At 42.3% G+C, this 17518-nt stretch overlaps 1 long non-coding RNA gene across 1 annotated transcript in view; it reads right to left on the reverse strand.

The window, feature by feature from the left end:
* Positions 1-17267, reverse strand: part of LOC306667909 — a 37459-nt gene extending 20192 nt beyond the window's left edge. Inside the window, exons 1-3 of the long non-coding RNA XR_013765675.1 lie at positions 17137-17267; positions 11940-12055; positions 10333-10463 (exon numbers count right to left, since the gene is read on the reverse strand). This is a non-coding gene — a long non-coding RNA (uncharacterized lncRNA). The remainder of the gene's footprint in view (positions 1-10332; positions 10464-11939; positions 12056-17136) is intronic.
* Positions 17268-17518: the final 251 nt, after the last annotated feature.

Raw genomic sequence — 17518 nt, forward strand, 5'->3', positions numbered from 1 at the left:
TCATGAATGCAAGCATCTCTTTGTTTTATCTGGTTAACATTCTATTTATAATGATTCCAGAAGGTGATGCATGGAATCGAATGAATGCTTCGCGTGGTCAGGTCAACAGTTGGTATCTGGCTGAGTCATGGCCCTTTTGTAGAGTTTGAATTCTATCTCCTTGGTTGTCAGTGGACACTTCAGAATGCCCAGTAGTGCTTGCTACCCGCAAGCCTTTGTTTATTGACCCCTCACCTGACTCTTCTATCTTCCCTCCTCACCCCATCTCCAGAGTTCACAAAGGTAAAAAGTTGGTGAGGGTTGTTTGGAATAGGAAAGGTTGGCAGAGAGGAGGGGGAAAACCTTCTTTTTCCCATCTCATAATGAAGAACTTTCTAGAAACCAGCTTGGTCACTTTATGGTTAATTTACTTGTCAAAATGGAAAGAATAATGGACTTTGGAATGATTCTGACCATCAATTAAGTCATTTTAATAACCCAAGGAGTTAGTATTATGTGCGGATCTACGAGGGACCAAATCCCTGCCTGACCTCAAACTAGTCCTCCCTTGATATCCGGGGGAATGGTTCCAGGATCCCACAGATAGCAAAATCTGCAGATGTCCAAGTAACTTTTATAAAGTGGCATAAGTATTTGCATAGGGCACAAACACATCTTCCCATACGTTTCAAATCATCTTGAGATTGCTTACAATACCTAATCCAATGTAAATGCAATACAAATAGTTGTTACGTGTATTGCTGAGGGCATTACAACAAGAAGAAATCTGCACATGTGTAGTACAGATGCAAAATTTTAAGAATATTTTTGATCCTCCTTTGGTTGAATCTGCAGGTGTAGATCCTGTGGCTATGGAGGGCTGAAAGTAACCAGTTCAGGTGTGACCACGGGGAGGGGTTCTTTGGATCAGTCACCCTAACTATATTCTTTCAAAGTTGAGAAAATGAAACACTGAAAATCAGCTCTATTACTCACTAAGCTGATTTTCTGTGGCTCCAAATATTCATTTCATTCCAGGTAGATATGGCTTTTCCTCAATGCTTCTGTTAAGAATATAAAAAACAAGCCAAGAAGAAAGAACTCTTTTAAATGGCAGCCTGTCAAGGTAGGTCTTCTTTCTACTTAGGATAAGACTCACTAATTATATTTTAATGGATTTTTTTCATGTTAAAATTCATAAAGTAAATGTTGAGTCTTTCCTTGACATTAAGATTGGACTGAGTCTCTATAATGAAAATGTATCTTACTGATTCAGTTAGTTCATCTTAAAATTCTGGATATTGTGTCAATATGATGCCAAGTAGCAAGTTTCACTGAGATTAACAACAACAGAAACAACCTTGGAAAAGCTAAAATATGTGCATTTCATTAATAGGTTGCATATTCTTTATTCCAATATCTTTAGAACCTACAGTCAAATCCTATATTTTTAAGTTCATAGAACTTTTTTTTAGAGCAGTCTTAGGTTTTTGGAAAAATGGACAGAAAACAAAGTTCCCCTGTACCCCCTCATCCCCCTTCCCCCCTCCAGTTTCTCTGATCATTAGTATCTGTATTAGTGTTATACATTTGCTAGATGAACCAATATCAATACATTATTATGAACTCAAGTCTGTGCTTTGGATTAGGGCTCACTGTGTTGTTCGTTCTGAGTTTCGACAGATGCATAATGACATGCATCCATTGCAACAGGAAGACAGAAGAGTTTCACTGTCCTAAAAGTCCTCTGTGCTCCACCAATTCATCCCTTCCACTCTGCTCTGCCCCGAAACCCTCCCCCGGCAGCCACTGATCTCAATGTCTCCATTGTCCCGCCTTTTCCAGAATGTCATATAGTCCCAAACCATGCAGTGTGAGCCTTCGGATGGGCTTGTTTCACTCAGCGGTATGCATCTTCATTCCTTCCATGTGTAGCTTGATGTCTCATTTAGTTTTTGTCACTGAGTGATATTCCATCATATGGATATGCCACAATTTGTTTATCATTGTAAAAAAAAAAAAAAAATACCCCCTGTGCTCCACATTCTACCAGGTTCTATAAGGCATAACAAATATGTCTAAGACAGCTTTATCCACAAGGTTAGTCTAATTAGGAAGACACAATTTAGATAATAATATAAAAGTATAGTTTAAAGCATTGAACCATATGGTTTGTACCAAACAACTGTGATCTAGAGAAACAATGTTTTCAAGGGAACACGAGCCCCCCAAAATTGAACACATATTTTTTGTGTCTATATGTCCATTCTCAGAGGGCTATGTTATACCCCCTTCTGAATATCAACAAACACTGTGGAGGTGGAGAGAGTTATAATGACCTTCAGGTGAATTTATAGCTGGAGGGGAGCTCACGGAGGAGGAAGGGGTTGGCCTAAGAACTGAAGGGTTGGGGTAGGGCCCAGTTAGATAGAGGAGCAAAGAACCCCAGGACATGAAATAGGGATGAGAAATAGATTTGAGTGGGAAAGGAATGGGAAATAAGGTGGCTTGGAAAGGGAGTTCTTCAAAGACCAGGAGATGCTTTCTCTAGGATTACAAACCACAAAATGTCTTGTTTATTCCGGACAGAAAAATGTCTTATGCCAACTGTTCATGGGTGTGTGAACACAAATTAAGTTCGATTATTTTCTTTCAGAAATATAGCCTCTTGGTTCTCTTTGTCACTTCTTTGTAGAGAAATCCTCCTACAAAAGGACTTTGGGTTAACAAGTTGATGTGAAACCACGAACCCAGATCAAGAAGACAGGAGAGTGGTGGGAGGAGGGAGGATGGCTTTCTGCTGTAGTCAGATGGTCTCAGCCCTTGGATCTGAAAAGCCTGGCTCATTTCACCTCTGTTTTCATGATTGACAAAGCTCTGCAAACTGCAAAGCATGGTGCAGACGCCCCTTGGTATTATGCTTCCCATCCCAGGCAATGTATGCTTCCCTTTTCTCTCTGCTTTTCGAAATCAAATCCACGTCTGGTCAAAACTACAGTTTTCCTCCATGATTTCAGTAGGCCAACATCTTTTTCCATCCCCCAAGAGTCAATAGAGTTATAATAAGAATCTTTCATTTGGCCTAGTTATCACACACTGCACTTATTTGTTTGTTTTCTGGGTCTCTGTCTTGCCTTGACAACAAGATTGTGAGACAAAGGTATTCGCTGATGTATGCCACAGACTAACATGGTGTCTGTGCTCAAGAAATACTTTTTAAAATGCATGAAGGATTACAGGATTCCTGGAGCAGTGTTTTGTGGTATTTTCTACTATTTTTATTTTGCCATTTACATAATTAATAGCCTTTCACTTACATATTTAGAAACCCGTGATCTGGTCTGAACATCTTGACTAGCTAGCTGTGAAATTGACAGTCTGCAAACAAACAGCCCACAGGACCCTTTCACACGTGAGTCAGATATGGTCTTATACTTTGTCTCTCTCTTCCTTCCCTTTACCATTTTGTCTTGCTTCCCCTTGATATTCTCCTCTCTGATCCTCAAACGATGCTAAACAATTCTTACAACTTAAAAAGCACATCTTCCAAAATACCTCTTTTTGAGAAGAGGATGGAATTAAGTCCTTCCCTCCTATCATTCGTCCTTCACAGCAGAGTTGACTTAGGAACCAAAGTCAAGAGCCAACTCAGACACCTGTGGCTGTCCAAATAGAAAAGGCATCTGATTCCTATCTCTGGGACATCCCTGGCGAATGAAGGGGCCTGGCTAATAAGTGACCTGACTCTGAGTCACATGTCCCTCAAGAATAACCACCTGGATCCTCTCTATTTTGACTGTCCATATACTGTTCTCAGATGTTGGGCCAACTTCTATTGGAAATTTGATTGAAATGCAGGGTCTTCAACCTCTATATATAGACAGAGAACTTGGACAAGCAAACAGGGAATAACCTAGGCCAGAAAACGAACCATGGAATAGATCGTGGTTGAGGTTGATTGGTCCTTTCGGCCTCTGAGGGTTGGGTCTTGGAAGGATCTCTGTGGATCCAGGGATCTGAGCCTCAGTCTTGTGCTTCTGGTAGGCTTATATATCAATTCCCCCAAGAGTTATTATCTGATGAACTGATCCATTCCAAATGTTTTGGTTTAGATCTGGAATGTCCCTCAAAGCCTCATGCATTGGAGGACTGGTCCCCAATGTAGCAATGTTCAGAGTTGGGGGTTTGAGGGTGATTGGATCATGAGGGCTCTGACCTCATCAATGGATTAATCCATTGGAGGATTTACAACTGGATAGATTTTTTGCAGGTAGTAAAATAGAAGGAAGTAAAATGTAGTTAAAGAAAATGGGTCAGGAACATGCCCTTGGGAACTATCTTTTCCTCCAGCCCCTTCCTTTCTCTCTGCTTCCTGGCTGACATGAGGTGAGCATCTCTGACCTACCACACCCTCTCTGGCATGACTTTCTCCTTACCAGTCCATAGTGATAGAGTCAGTCAACCTTGGATTGAAACCTTAGAACCTGTGAGCCCAAATTAATCTTTTTCTCCTTTAAGTTGTTTTTCTCAGGTTATTCTGTCACAGCAACAAAAACTGACTGATAGGCCAGCTAAATCATAGACTAGATTTGTTTTTTCCCAAATCAGCATATTAATGCATTAATTTTGGGAGAGAGATATCTTTCTAGGGACCAAATGCTTAAGTCCAGGGCATTTACTAACCTCTTGATATACATGAAACTGTTTAATTTTTAATGAGGCGCTAACATGCTAGGCATGGAATCAGCACCCCAAGGCATTTTCTATGGGGTGTGGTATATCCTAATGCACACATACACCCTGTTCCACTTCGAAAAGTGGCTTCTCCAAGAAACAAATATTGCAGACACATTCTTTCTCTTCACTTCTTTTTTCTAACTTTCACAGGGACTGTCACCCATTTACTTGGGTCATTCTAGAATGCTTCTTTATTTTGCTATTTTAAAATGATAGTTAACTTTTTCAAATTCCAAAGTAAGCCTGAGATCATTACTGGAAATGAAAAAAACTAGTGTAAAGAAAAAGTTAATAGTGTCATATCTTTGCCAACATCTCTGTTCCCTGCCCCTGTGGCAATAGATAGAGCCTGGAGTTTGCCAAACTACTGTGCCTTTTACCAGGATTATACAAAGATGCACAGCTCACTTAGGGATTGTAGCCTTCCTTTTCCAAGTATTATAGGATGCACCTTCTTCTGAATCTTACTCTTCTCATTCATAATACATCATGGATACTTTCCCTTGACCTGTGGATACAATGCAAACACATTATTTTCAGGTGCTGTATCATAGTTGGTCATTCCCCAGCCCCTTTGTAGTCAGATGGAGTATGGACAGATGATAGGATACCACTTCTGCACCCAGCCCTTGGAAACTGCCTATTGGGGAGTCTTCATGCCTTCCTCCTATCTGCCAGCTAGAAGGGAAGGACTTCAAGTGGGCTCACTGCATGGAAGTCCACCTGCTAAATCACCCACTCTGGACTGTTCTGAAAACAAGAAACCATGTGTTAACCATGGTTGGTATTTATCTGCGGCTACAGCTTGGGCTACTTAACTGAGGTCAAGGCCTATGCTCTACTAGACAAAAACTATACTAATGTTTCTTGTTTTTTAAAAAATGGATAATCAGATATAAAATCCAGATTGTATACCAATCAGTTGTGCAGTCACTTGTCATGCAATTTCTTAATATCCATTAATTCATACAAATTTAATTTGTAGTCTTGGCACCCAACTTAGCCATCAGAATGAATACACAGGAATAAGAAAAAAAATCATCTGACATTCATATTTTTATTTATTACTATGTAATTTCATTTAGTTTGATCACAGTGTAAACTTGATTTCTCTGGGCCAAGAGTTTAAGGAACCATTTTTCTTTTTCTTTTCTTTTTTTCTTTTTCAGTACTAGAGATTGAACCTGGCGGGGTGGGGGTGGGGCTTAACCACTGAGCAACATACCCAGCCCATTTTTGCATTTGATTTAGAGAGAAAGTCTTGCTGAGTTGATTGGGCCTCCCTACATTGCTGAGCCTGGCTTTGAGCTTGTGATCCTCCTGCCTCAGCCTCCCAAGCTGCTGGGATCACAGGCATGCACCACTGTGCCCAGTCATTTTTCTATCTGAACACTGTCCTCTTGTCCATTGTGCCTGACTAATCACTCTAACTATGTAGGTTTTGTTGTTCAGTTGGAAGTGGAAACTTCCTAAATTTTGTTAGTTCTTCTTACTTTAAAGGTAGGATAAAGGATAAAAAGAAAACAGTTGGGAAGTGAAAGAAAGGGGAATTAAAAGAAATGAGCAGGACTTGAATTGTTCCAGTTTCAACAATCATAATAATATTTATAGCAAACCTGAAACCCAAAAGATCCTTATGCTCCCAGCATGCATTTATTTTTAGTTTATTTTTTATTTTTAGTGCTTTGTAGTCATGCATAATAGTGGGGCTCATTTTGATGTATTCATAAATGCATTTGACATAGTTTTCTCCACTTCCATCCCCAGCACCATCCCCTCCCTCCTCTCCTCCCTTCTCCTTCTCCCCTCCCTCTACTCTATTGGTCCTCCTTCTCTATTTACTTTCTAATTGGTACATTACAGTTATGTATAAAATTGGAACGCATCGTGTTATATTTATACATGCACATAGCATGATTTGAACTAAAACTCCATCAACTTTATGACTGAGGAAAATAATGTAGTTCAGCTAAGATCATGTTGCCATAGTTTGGATTAGATTAATCGTCACTTGGTCACAGGTCTGCAGGGTACAGTGATACAGTTGCAGGGATTTGCGTATGCAGCAGGGTGAAGAGGGAGCGGTGGCACATGGGAACAGATGAGTTTGTGTCTCACCCAAGGCCTGAGCAACCCCATTGCTCAGCTCACAGAGCCGCAGTTAGGGCTCAGTGTGGGTTGATGAAGGAATTAGCCTAGAAGGCCATGTACACACCTAAAAATACTCCTGGAAAAAAATGCCTATAGGACACAGTGATTTGAGACCACGCTAAAAAGACCATCAATTCCCAGTCATCAGGCCAAACATTTCACTAATAAAGAGATTAAAGGTACTGAAAGCACAGGCATTTTCTATAATTTCTTAAGTGATTACAAAAAAGTCAAGAAGGTGAATGTGTTTGTCTGTGGTGAGAAGCCAGCTAGGGAGGCCATGCCATCACACCAAGGACCCTTGGTTGGCACATCAGTGGGGACCACATGCAGAACTGGAAAAAGGTGTTATACTTTGCCTTGGATCATGATTTTTTGGGTGGTACTTAGATGCAAAACCTTACAGCTTTTGTTTCCCCGAACTTTCTTTCTAGTTCCAAGCCTTTACCCACGTGGACTCCTGCTCAAACACATTCAGTGCTCATGAGAACACAATCGAACACCAACCTCATTGTCGCACCCTATTTTGTGCTCACTCTTGCAGGGCCATCTTTTGGGCATGGTCATTTGAGGAGACAGGTTCATTCTCCCTTCCCAGCCTAAGCCCTTCCTCCTTGTCCTTCCTCTCCCCTCCACACACCCAGTCCTGAGGGTGCTGTGAGCAGGGCTCAGCCCTTCCCCACATAGCAGCTGGCTCCCTCCACAGTACAACAGTGAGTGGCAGGGTGGCTTCCTGGGCTCAGTGGCCCAGCGTCCTATAACCAGAAGGACTGTGCGCTTGGTTTAATGTTCTGCTGTCATGACCTTGAAGCTCACCTTGAATGATCTGAGGTCAAGAGGATCCTTGAACCCTACTTTGAAAACAATTGGTTTGTATCTCACATCCAGGAGTGGTTCTAGCCCTACTGTCCTCAGGTTCAGGCACATGTCGTTTGTAGCTCTGTAGCAAGGCAAAAAACTGGGCCTAGTTTCTAGGCCATTAACACTGCTTGTGCACCTGTGCCCTTGGTCTCTGGGCACCCTTGGGTAGGCCCAGGGGCTCTGACATGTGCACGCATTCACTGTCTTCGAAGGTGTGCACGTGTCCTTGCATGTACACGCAGCTTTCTGTCTGCAGGTTGAGCATTCATGGATTGAACCATTTGTGGATCAAAGAAAACATTTTTTAGGACACATCTGCACCAAGCATGTGTAAACTTTTTTGGGCATTATTCCTTAAACAATAAGTATAACAATCATTTACATAGCATGGCATTGTATTAGGTATTTTAAGTAATCTAGAGATGGCTTAAAGTATATGGGAGTATCACAAAGCTTATATGAAAATACTACTCCATTTTACATAAAGGACTTGAAGGTCTACGGATTTTGCATCTGTGAATGCAAAATTGGATATTGCACCAATTTCCTGTGGATACTTCCTGAAAAGGGGGGACTGGGTTTTTGTTTTGCATTAGGCTCCACAAACTTTGCAGCCAGTTCTGTGGGTGGTAACTACTCAAATGAACAACTCCAGCATACATCCTTCTGTTTTTACTTAATTAAAATGAAGATAAAACTTCAACATACCTACAGAACTTTCTCTTTACAAAACAATCTTATACCTGTCACCTCATCAACCACCTGACAAACCTGTGGAGTACAGATAGTGAATTCCTACAGTCCTTACTGATCTGGAGGATTTGCTAATCAATTTCTGGTTTCCTGTTGAATTTTCCGTTTGTATTTTTCAGCTCTATAATGCCTGTAATAATACAAGTTCCCAGTAGCCTGAATGATTAGCACATGGATGTGGCTATGCTCTCCACTGTGCTAGCTTCTTAGAGCTGCTGGAACAAAGTACCACAAAGTTGGGGGTTTAAGCAATGGAAATGTATTTCTCACAGTTCTGGAAATTGGAAGTCCAAGACCAAGGTGTCCACAGGGTCACACGTCCTCAGAGCCCCGTGCAAAATCCTTCCTAGCCTATTTCTGGCTCCTGGTGGTTGCTGGTGATCTCTGGTGTTTCTTGGCATATAGATGCATTACCTTGATCTTCCAAGCTCACGTGGTTTCTGTCTTCACCTGGCCATCTTCTTAAAAGGTCATCTGCAATGATCTTATTTCCAAAAGGTCATATGCCCCAAGGCTGGGGGTTAGGATTTCAGTGTGTCTATTTTAAGGGGGATCTCCTGCACCTCACACTGTTATTCAGTAAGTCCTACTGATTACCACTGTGGGGTATCTCCTGCAATCGCTGGTGTCTATTCATTGTTACCATCACCAAGGCTCAGGTCAGCCTCACCCTGGACCTCCTAATCAATAAGGGCTGTCAAACATCTGCAGCTGGTCTCAGCACTTGACTTTCCATTAGCACTGGGAGAATCCCAATTCTTGGGTGAGGTTTAGGAGACCTTGCCTGACATGGTCCCGCTTACCTCTCTGACCTCCCTCCCTTCCACCTGCCCCCTTCCTCTCTGGCCAGCCTGCCAGTCATCCCATATGCTCCAGGCCGACAGGTTTTCCCTCGGCTACGGGCCAGGATCCCTCATCCTCCAGATGTACATGGGGCCAGGAGGCTCTCCTTCCTTCGAGCCCAGGGTTTGGCTCTCACTGACTTCCTTTAGGATGTGCCCCGTCCTGCTGCGATGTCTGGGAGCAGGCAGGGATTGGCCAGACCACTCTCGTCTCCACTCTTCACCAAAGAGATCCCTGAAATCACCAACCCTGACATTTCCGCTCTGCCCACTTCCTTCACCTCTCAAAAGGAAGGTGGAAAGTTGAAGTCAAGTCACACACAATGAAGCCCCAGGAAGCCTGGAAGAAGGGTGGGCATAAAAGGGGATTTGGTGATTCTTATCATGCGCTATGATCTCCTTAGTGTTTTATCAGAAATGCAAAAGGTAACAGAGTTTATTTGAGCTACCTGGAGTTCATGAATTGTCCTTTTTGACATGACAGTATGCTAAGACCGAATCCTGTGGTGCTCAGGACATCAAGCTATTGCACTATGGCCTTGGTCCATCAGAGCATCAAACACACCACATTATAACTCTGGGTTTACACTCGCTCCCCACTAGACCACAAGTGCAGACAGCAGTACCATGCATTCAGCAAGTTCCCTAATGACTGACTAATGAATGAGTTAACGATGTGAGGTTGGGGGGACCAACCCTGAGTCACAGAGGGGTTAAGAAATTTGCCCATGGTCAGGCACCAAACCTGGGTTGGACTAAGTCAAAGGTCACATCCTGAGCAACTGCCTGGTGGGTCACGAGCTCTTGGAGTCCAAGGTCTGGGTCTATCTTGTCACAACTGCATTCTCATTAAGTACTCATTGAACGAAGTTTTTAAATGAGAGAAATGAAGAAAGGATAATAAAAGAGAGAAAAGGAGAGAGTGTGTGCATAAAGGTAAAAGAAAAGGATGGGAGACAGAAGTAAGGGGGGGAAAAAGGAAATAACAGAGAAGGCAGGAAAACCCCACCTGTTCTCAGAGGCTGGTGCAGTTTGCCAACGTCATGTGATGGTGTTTACAGAGACTGCACTACCCACTGTTCTGGATAGTCAGCATACATCAGTGAACAAAGCAGCCAAAGATTTTGTGGAACTTGCATCCTAGTAGGGAGAAAAAGGCAATAAAAGATGAATATTAAAAATAAAGAAATAATGTACAGTATTAGAAGAGGAAAAATATTCTGCCAGAATAGCAGAATGGGATAGAGAAGGATTCCCAGATAGAAGTCAGGGGATCTGTAAACTGATGGGGCTGAGGAAGACACCTTTATTTTCATTAACCCAAAATCTTCCAACCTGACCATCGGGGACAAACCCGGGCAATCATAGCAACATCTGTGACTTTGTTACAAATTGAAATCAGATTTTTATATCTTATTTGCTGCCGATACATCTTCAACTGTTGTTTACACTCATCACTACTTTGTAGCTATTCCACCTGTGGTCAGATCTTGTTATTTAATGTATCAATAGAGAAACATGTTTTGTAACTATATTTCAATTTGATTTGTTTGGTAACCTTTTGTGTTTTATTTAATGCATTGAAAATCATTATTTGGAGAAAGGGTTCCTATAGACTTCTCAAGATGGCCAAAGAAGTTTCCAGAACAAACAAGATTAAGAAGCCAGGTAGGAGAACTTGGGGTAGAGGAGAGGAGAGCAGGGTGGGAGGATAGCCTGCATATTAAGTAGAGCGGGCAGGGAGGTCTTTCTCCCAATACGGTACTTACTCTCTCTGGTCATCCCCAAGCCATTTCCCTGACTTTGCCCAGTGCTCAGATTCAGGTGCATCCTGTTATTTACCAGCCCATTTCACCCCTCAAGGCTGCTCTCCTCCTCACCTCTGAGAGGATATTATTTAACACAGGACTTAATGTTCAAAAATCTGGAATTGATGGAATAAGGTCAAAAGAACACAAGGAAATTCGAGAACAACTTTTGGTTGCTGTTCTGTCTTCTATTTAAACATTTAACTCAACCAGATAAACTAGTTCACATCATCCACACAGTGTTCCTCGTCTCCTGAAGGAAAGATAAGCAAATTGGCAGCCTCTGGGAGTTGATTGAGAGTATCACCTGGGGCAAATGAAATGCGAGCTGAAGATAGTGCTGTATTCCAAGAGAACGTCCTAGAAAATTCAAATTCAGTTCACAAACAGAAAAATCCTCAGAATTCTCTGACAAAAGATCCTTTGTTGTTGTCTTTGTTAATTACACTTTGAGGCTGTACTGTTTTTTTTTTTTTTTTTTTTTTTTTTTTTTTTTTTTTAAGATTTACACATGGACTGTGATGAAACACTATCAGGAAATCAGGAAATTGAATTCTTCCTTCAATTAATTAAGATGCTATTAGCTGCAAGTAATAAGATGTCTTAAGACATCTTGCTTAGTAAGACCGGTGGGTCGGTGGTTCAAGGTTGCTTCTCCCTCTCCCAAGATGATACTCTGACTTCCTTGGCCTCCAGCAATAATTTAAAACATCCCATCCTACGTAGAAGGGGAGGGAGGGTAGAATATTTTGGAATAGATCTTTGGAATATTGCTTTATCAAAAAGGAAACTCTTGGGAAAATTTTACCTTTTACCTCATTGGCTAGAACTGACTACCGCATGACTGCCATTGGAAACATGATTGGCTTTCCACAGTTAACTTCGACCAATCAGAATTCACCTTCTGGACCGTGAAAGGAGAACCTACAGAATGGGAGAAAAATCTTTACCACTTGTACCTCAGATAAAGCATTAGTCGCCAGGATATATAAAGAACTCAAAAAACTTAACACCAAAAAAACCAAGTAACTCAATCAATAAATGGGCTAAGGAACTGAGCAGACACTTCACAGAAGAAAAACAATCGATCAACAAGTATATGAAAAAAATATGAAAAAAAGTATATGAAAAAAATAATCTCTACAATTAGAGAAATGCAAATCAAAACTACATTGAGATTCCATTTCACTCTAGTCAGAATGGCAATCATCAAGAATATAAGCAACACTAATGTTGTTGAGGTTGTGGGGGGAAAAGTACACTCATAGATTGCTGGTCGGACTGCAAATTGGTGCAACCATTATAGAAAGCAGTATGGAGATTCCTCAGAAAACTTGGAATGGAACCACCATTTGACCTAGTTATCCCACTCCTCAGTTTATACCCAAAGGACTTAAAATCAGTATGGTATAGTGAAGTGGCCACATCAATGTTTATAGTAACTCAATTCACAATAGCTAAGCTGTGGAACCAACCTAGGTACCCTTCCACAGTTGAGTGGATAAAGAAAATATGGCATATACACACAATGGAATATTAGTCATAAAGAAAAATGAAACTATGGCATTTGCAGGTAAATGGATGGAATTGGAGAATATCATGCTAAGTGAAATAAGTTAATCCCCCAAACCCAAAGGCCAAATGTTCTCTCGGATATGCAGATGCTAACACACAATAAGGAGGGGCTGGGGGGAAGAACAGAAGTTCATTGGATTAGACAAAGGAGAATGAAGGGAAGGGAGGAGGATGGGAGTAAAAAGGCAGTAGAATTAATTGGCCATGAACACATGCCTGTAACTTCCATGCATTCATATATGAATACACGACCAGTGTAACTCCACATCATGTACAAACACAAGAATGGGATGTATGTAAAATATGTCAAAATACACTCTACTGTCATGTATAACTAAAAAGAACAAATGAAAAAATTTTAAAACTTTACCCTCTGGGGCAGGCACGTTGCTGCTCATAAAATCCAAGTTCTATAACTGGTTAAGTGCATCCTTCATGTCTGCCACTACATTGCTCCCCTTGTGGGACGTGCCCTTGTGTGTCTTACGTCCCGTCTTTTCTTGTGCATAATTACTGATGAGGTACACATTGTTATCCCATTACAGGCTGAGACAGCTGAGGTGCAGGGAAGCTAAGGAATTCCATTCGATCATCCAGTTAGCAGTGATAGAACCAAGATTTGGATCAAAATTTCCTGATGCTCCCGCCTTGGCCCATTTCTCTCTTGGAGGGTGTGGCAGTCAGTTTTTCAACACTGGGACAGAATACTGAGAAAATCAACTTGAAGGAGGAAAGACTTATTTTGGTTCATTTCAGAGGGGTCACTCATGGTTACATGGTTCCATTGAGTTGGGTCTTTGGGGAGGCAGAACAACATGGTGGAGAGGGAGCATACAGTGAGGCTGAGCTGCTCACTCCATGGTGCCCAGGGAGCAGAGAGGAAGGGAGGGGGGACACCAGGGGCTGGGGGTAAAACACACACGTCAAAGGCACACACCCTCATGACCTATGACCTACTCACTCCGCCCAGGCCCCCACCCCTGGAGTTCCCCCACTTCTCAAGAGCACCATCGTTTTAAGACCAAGATTTCAAGAAATGAGCTTCTGGGGGACACTTAAGATCCAAACCTAGCAGAGGGAAAGGTGGGACATTCAAAAGCAAAACCAAGGACTCCAGTTCCGGGGGGGGGTGTGTGTGTGCAGATTTGTTAGCTGTTCATCTGACAGTTAATATCTGTGCTACATAAAGAACTCAAAAGCTTCATAACAAAAAATAAGCACTCCAATTTAAGAACTAGTAAATGGTCTGAATAGGAATTTATCCAAAGGAGAAATACAAATGGCTAATGTTTACATGAAAAAATTCATTATCCTTTAGGGAAATGCAAATCAAAACTATGATAAAATACTATATTACCCAGTTAAAGTGGCTATTGTTTTTTTAAAAAAGCTGGCAAAGATAGGGAGAGAAAGGAAACCTTATACACTGTTGGTGAGAATGTAAATTAGTGCAGCTACAATAGAAAACAGTATGGAGTTTCCTCAAAAAACTAAAGCTAGGACTATCATATGATCCAGCTATCCCACTCCTTTGTTTATATTCATAGGAAATGAAATCAGCATATAAAAGAGATACTATTCATAATGGCTAAGATATGGAATCAGGCTAGGCACCTGTCAACAGATGAATGGATAAAGAAAATATGGTGTATCCACACAATGGAGTATTATTCAGTCATGAAGAGGAATGAAAATCTGTCATTTGCAACCAAATGGAGGAACTGGAGGACATTGTGCTAGGTGAAATAAGTCAGACACAGAAAGACAGGTATCACAAGTTCTCTCTCAAATGTGTAAAAGTTAAAAAATATGTGTCAGGTGGTCTAAAAGTAGACTAGTAATTACTAGGGACTGAGAAAGGTACAGGAGTGAGGGAGGGAGGAAGGGAGGAAGGGAAGATGGGTATGATGGATGCATGCTGTATGCATGTAGGGAAATATCACAGTGAACCCATTAATATGTGCTAAGACAAAAGATATTAAAAGATATATGATAGTAAATGAACTTAAAATGTGCTCCAGGACTAAATGGTGACCTACTCCTGGGGAAGCAGATGGGAGAATTAGAAAGACTTCCTGAAGGAACTAGCTTATTACCTGAGTCTGGAAGGATGGAAAAGAGGGAGGAGGAGTTCAGGGCACTGGTATTCACAGAGACAAAGAGGCACAACCATTGCTCAGGATGCAAGAGAGGCAAGAATGGGAGCTGAGTTTGAAGCTGATTTGGGGCAGATGAGGATGGAATCTGTGTGTTGTGTTAAGGGGACCAAAGTTTACCATGCGGGCAAAACGGCGACGGAACATTTCCGAGCAGTGGTGTGCAGTCGTTGAGGAAGATAATTTTGAGATAGCTCAGCTGGTAGAGTGCTTGCCTTGCAAGCACAAGGCCCTGAGTTCAATCCCAAGTACCACAAAACAAACAAACAAAAATGACTTTTGGATTAAAGAAGAAAGAGAGACTGGAGTAAGGGTTGTCTGGTTAGAGTCCATACAGGTGAGGAGGGCTGAGCCAGAAGTCCGCAGTAGAAGGGGAGAGATGGGAGGAAGAGGAGCCATGAGATGTGGGCGCTGATGTGCGGTGGCCAGGAAGCGCTGCCAGGACGTGGCTTGTCAACAGACAGCTTTGGGAGGAGACCAGCTCCAGTTGGTAGGTGTTTCTAGAAAGCGGTTGGAAATGTGGAACTATAGCTAAAAATCAATCAATTCAAAGATCAGTCTCAGCAACAGAGAGATAAGTCTGCCAAGAGAGAGCAAGCAGGGAGGAAGAAAAAAGAGCTTAGACAGAGCCAGCCCTCAGGGAGGGGAGAAGGACAGTCCTTTAAATCAGTGGGTCTCCACCTCAGAAGTTCCTTCCCTCAGCCTCTTCCCTTCTCCCTCCACAACAGTGGCTGTTGAAGTTCTCCATGTAAATAGATCTGCTGGGGAGCAAACTTAAATGCAGATCCGCGGCACAAGTCCCAGAGATTCCCGAGTCAGGTTTGGGCTTTGGCCTAAGGATGGTGCATCTCTAGATTGCTCCTGTGGGGTTTTTAATGGAGATGACCCGAGGAGCGCACTTTGAAAAAACGCCACCATGTGACCTCTCCCTGTGTGATCTCACCCCCTCCTGTGGAGAAGCCACCCGTGCTCAAAACAATCTCTATCTGCATTACAAACTCTTGGCTGAGCTCCAGCCATAGACACAGACGCCCACCCAGCACCTGAGCATCCCTATCTGAAAATCTCATAGGAACCTGAAACTCCACAAGTTCAAAATGGAACTCGTTTTCTCCTCCCACCTGGCACGTAGAGAATACAGTTCCTCTGTTTGGCACATGACCTCCAGCAGCCTTCCCAACCACTGACTGGGCCTCACTTTTCCTGTTTATAATACTCTTACAGATCCTGGAAACATGTGCTGTCCCCTGCCAGAATTTGCAGCGCCAGGAACAGGTGTACCATCTCCCCAACCCCAGATGCACTCCTTGTGTTTGTCCCTCTCTGCTCCCTTTTGACCCTGCTCATCCCTCTGAGTACAGAGCTCATCCTATGGTCTTGTGCTCCTTAACTGATGGTTTTCCCTTGAACTTAGGCTCCTTGAAAGTCCGGGCTATGGCTTATTCCCTTCTATATTCCTGGCTCCTGCTGTAGGATCTAGCATACAGGAGCAGCCACTGAACATTGGACAGATTGAATTTCTTGCGGGGGGCGGGGGGGGGGAAGAGAGAAGGAATGACCAGGAAAGTTGAAGGGAAACTAAAAAAAGAAAAAAAAGTTTATGAAAGGAGGGGAATACTTCAAGAAGAATGAAGCGATTAATAGTGTCTAACATTTGCTTAGAGATCAAGCAAGGGTACAGCAGAGAAAGGGCACTGGAATTGACATCTAAGAGGTCACTGGAAACCTCAGAGCAAAGAATCAGCCCCCAAAGCCCTCTGGCATGAGGGGCAGTCCCTCTCCAGGGGCTGCCATGCAGGGGCAAGCTCTTTCATGTCAGCAGGAGGAAACCTTACAATGTAAACTCAACACAGCACAGTGGTGTGCAGACCCACTGATTAACAACTCAGCCAGGTTTAACTTGGTTTAACAGGACCCACAGGCTTTTCAAAGAGCTCCCCTTGGCTCCCTATTCCTTCCCCAGGCTTCTCTCTGCACTATATCTGCCTAGTTTGTCCAAGTTCAGCCTGGTCTGCATGTCAAGCAAAGCAAGCTGTTACCCATCTCCCCATCATCACAGAAATTGCTCTGCAGGGCTGGGTTGCTTCTCTGAACTGCTTCTCATGTGCAAATCCAAACTAATCTGCCATTCCTGCAACCTCTGACTAAATCACCCTGCCTTCTGTGCATCCACATTACAGTTTCCTTTTCATCCATAGGATGATTGCTTTTTTTTTTTTTTTTTTGCCATAATTCCTTTCTGCTGAGTGTTGTTACAGGATCGCTTTGCCTTACCTGCACCCCTGCCCAGGTGTCTGCTCATTTTTCTTCTAGCAGCAGAAGCAGAAAATGAATAATGTTTGTTACTCCTCTGATATTGTCAGTGTAATTTCTCTAAGCCTGCCATTTCTGTTCTACAATCAGATTCCCTTCACCCTGCCAAGCCTTCTTCTACCCTTTGCCCTTAAAGCCACAGCTCCTATTGTTTCTCATTTAAATGCAACACCTACTCTCTCAAATTTTCTGTGAGTGTAATGCCTTGTAACAGAAGCTTTTGGTTAAGAAATCCTGTCATTTGTAATCCACTGTATTACAAAATATATCACTGAGACCCATCAAAGGTTTAAAGAAGAAATATAAAGTAATTTCTTAAGAATAATTAAGACACAATAACTAA

The sequence above is a fragment of the Sciurus vulgaris genome, assembly GCF_902686455.1.
Source record: "Sciurus vulgaris genome assembly, chromosome: 8".
Taxonomy (NCBI): domain Eukaryota; kingdom Metazoa; phylum Chordata; class Mammalia; order Rodentia; family Sciuridae; genus Sciurus; species Sciurus vulgaris.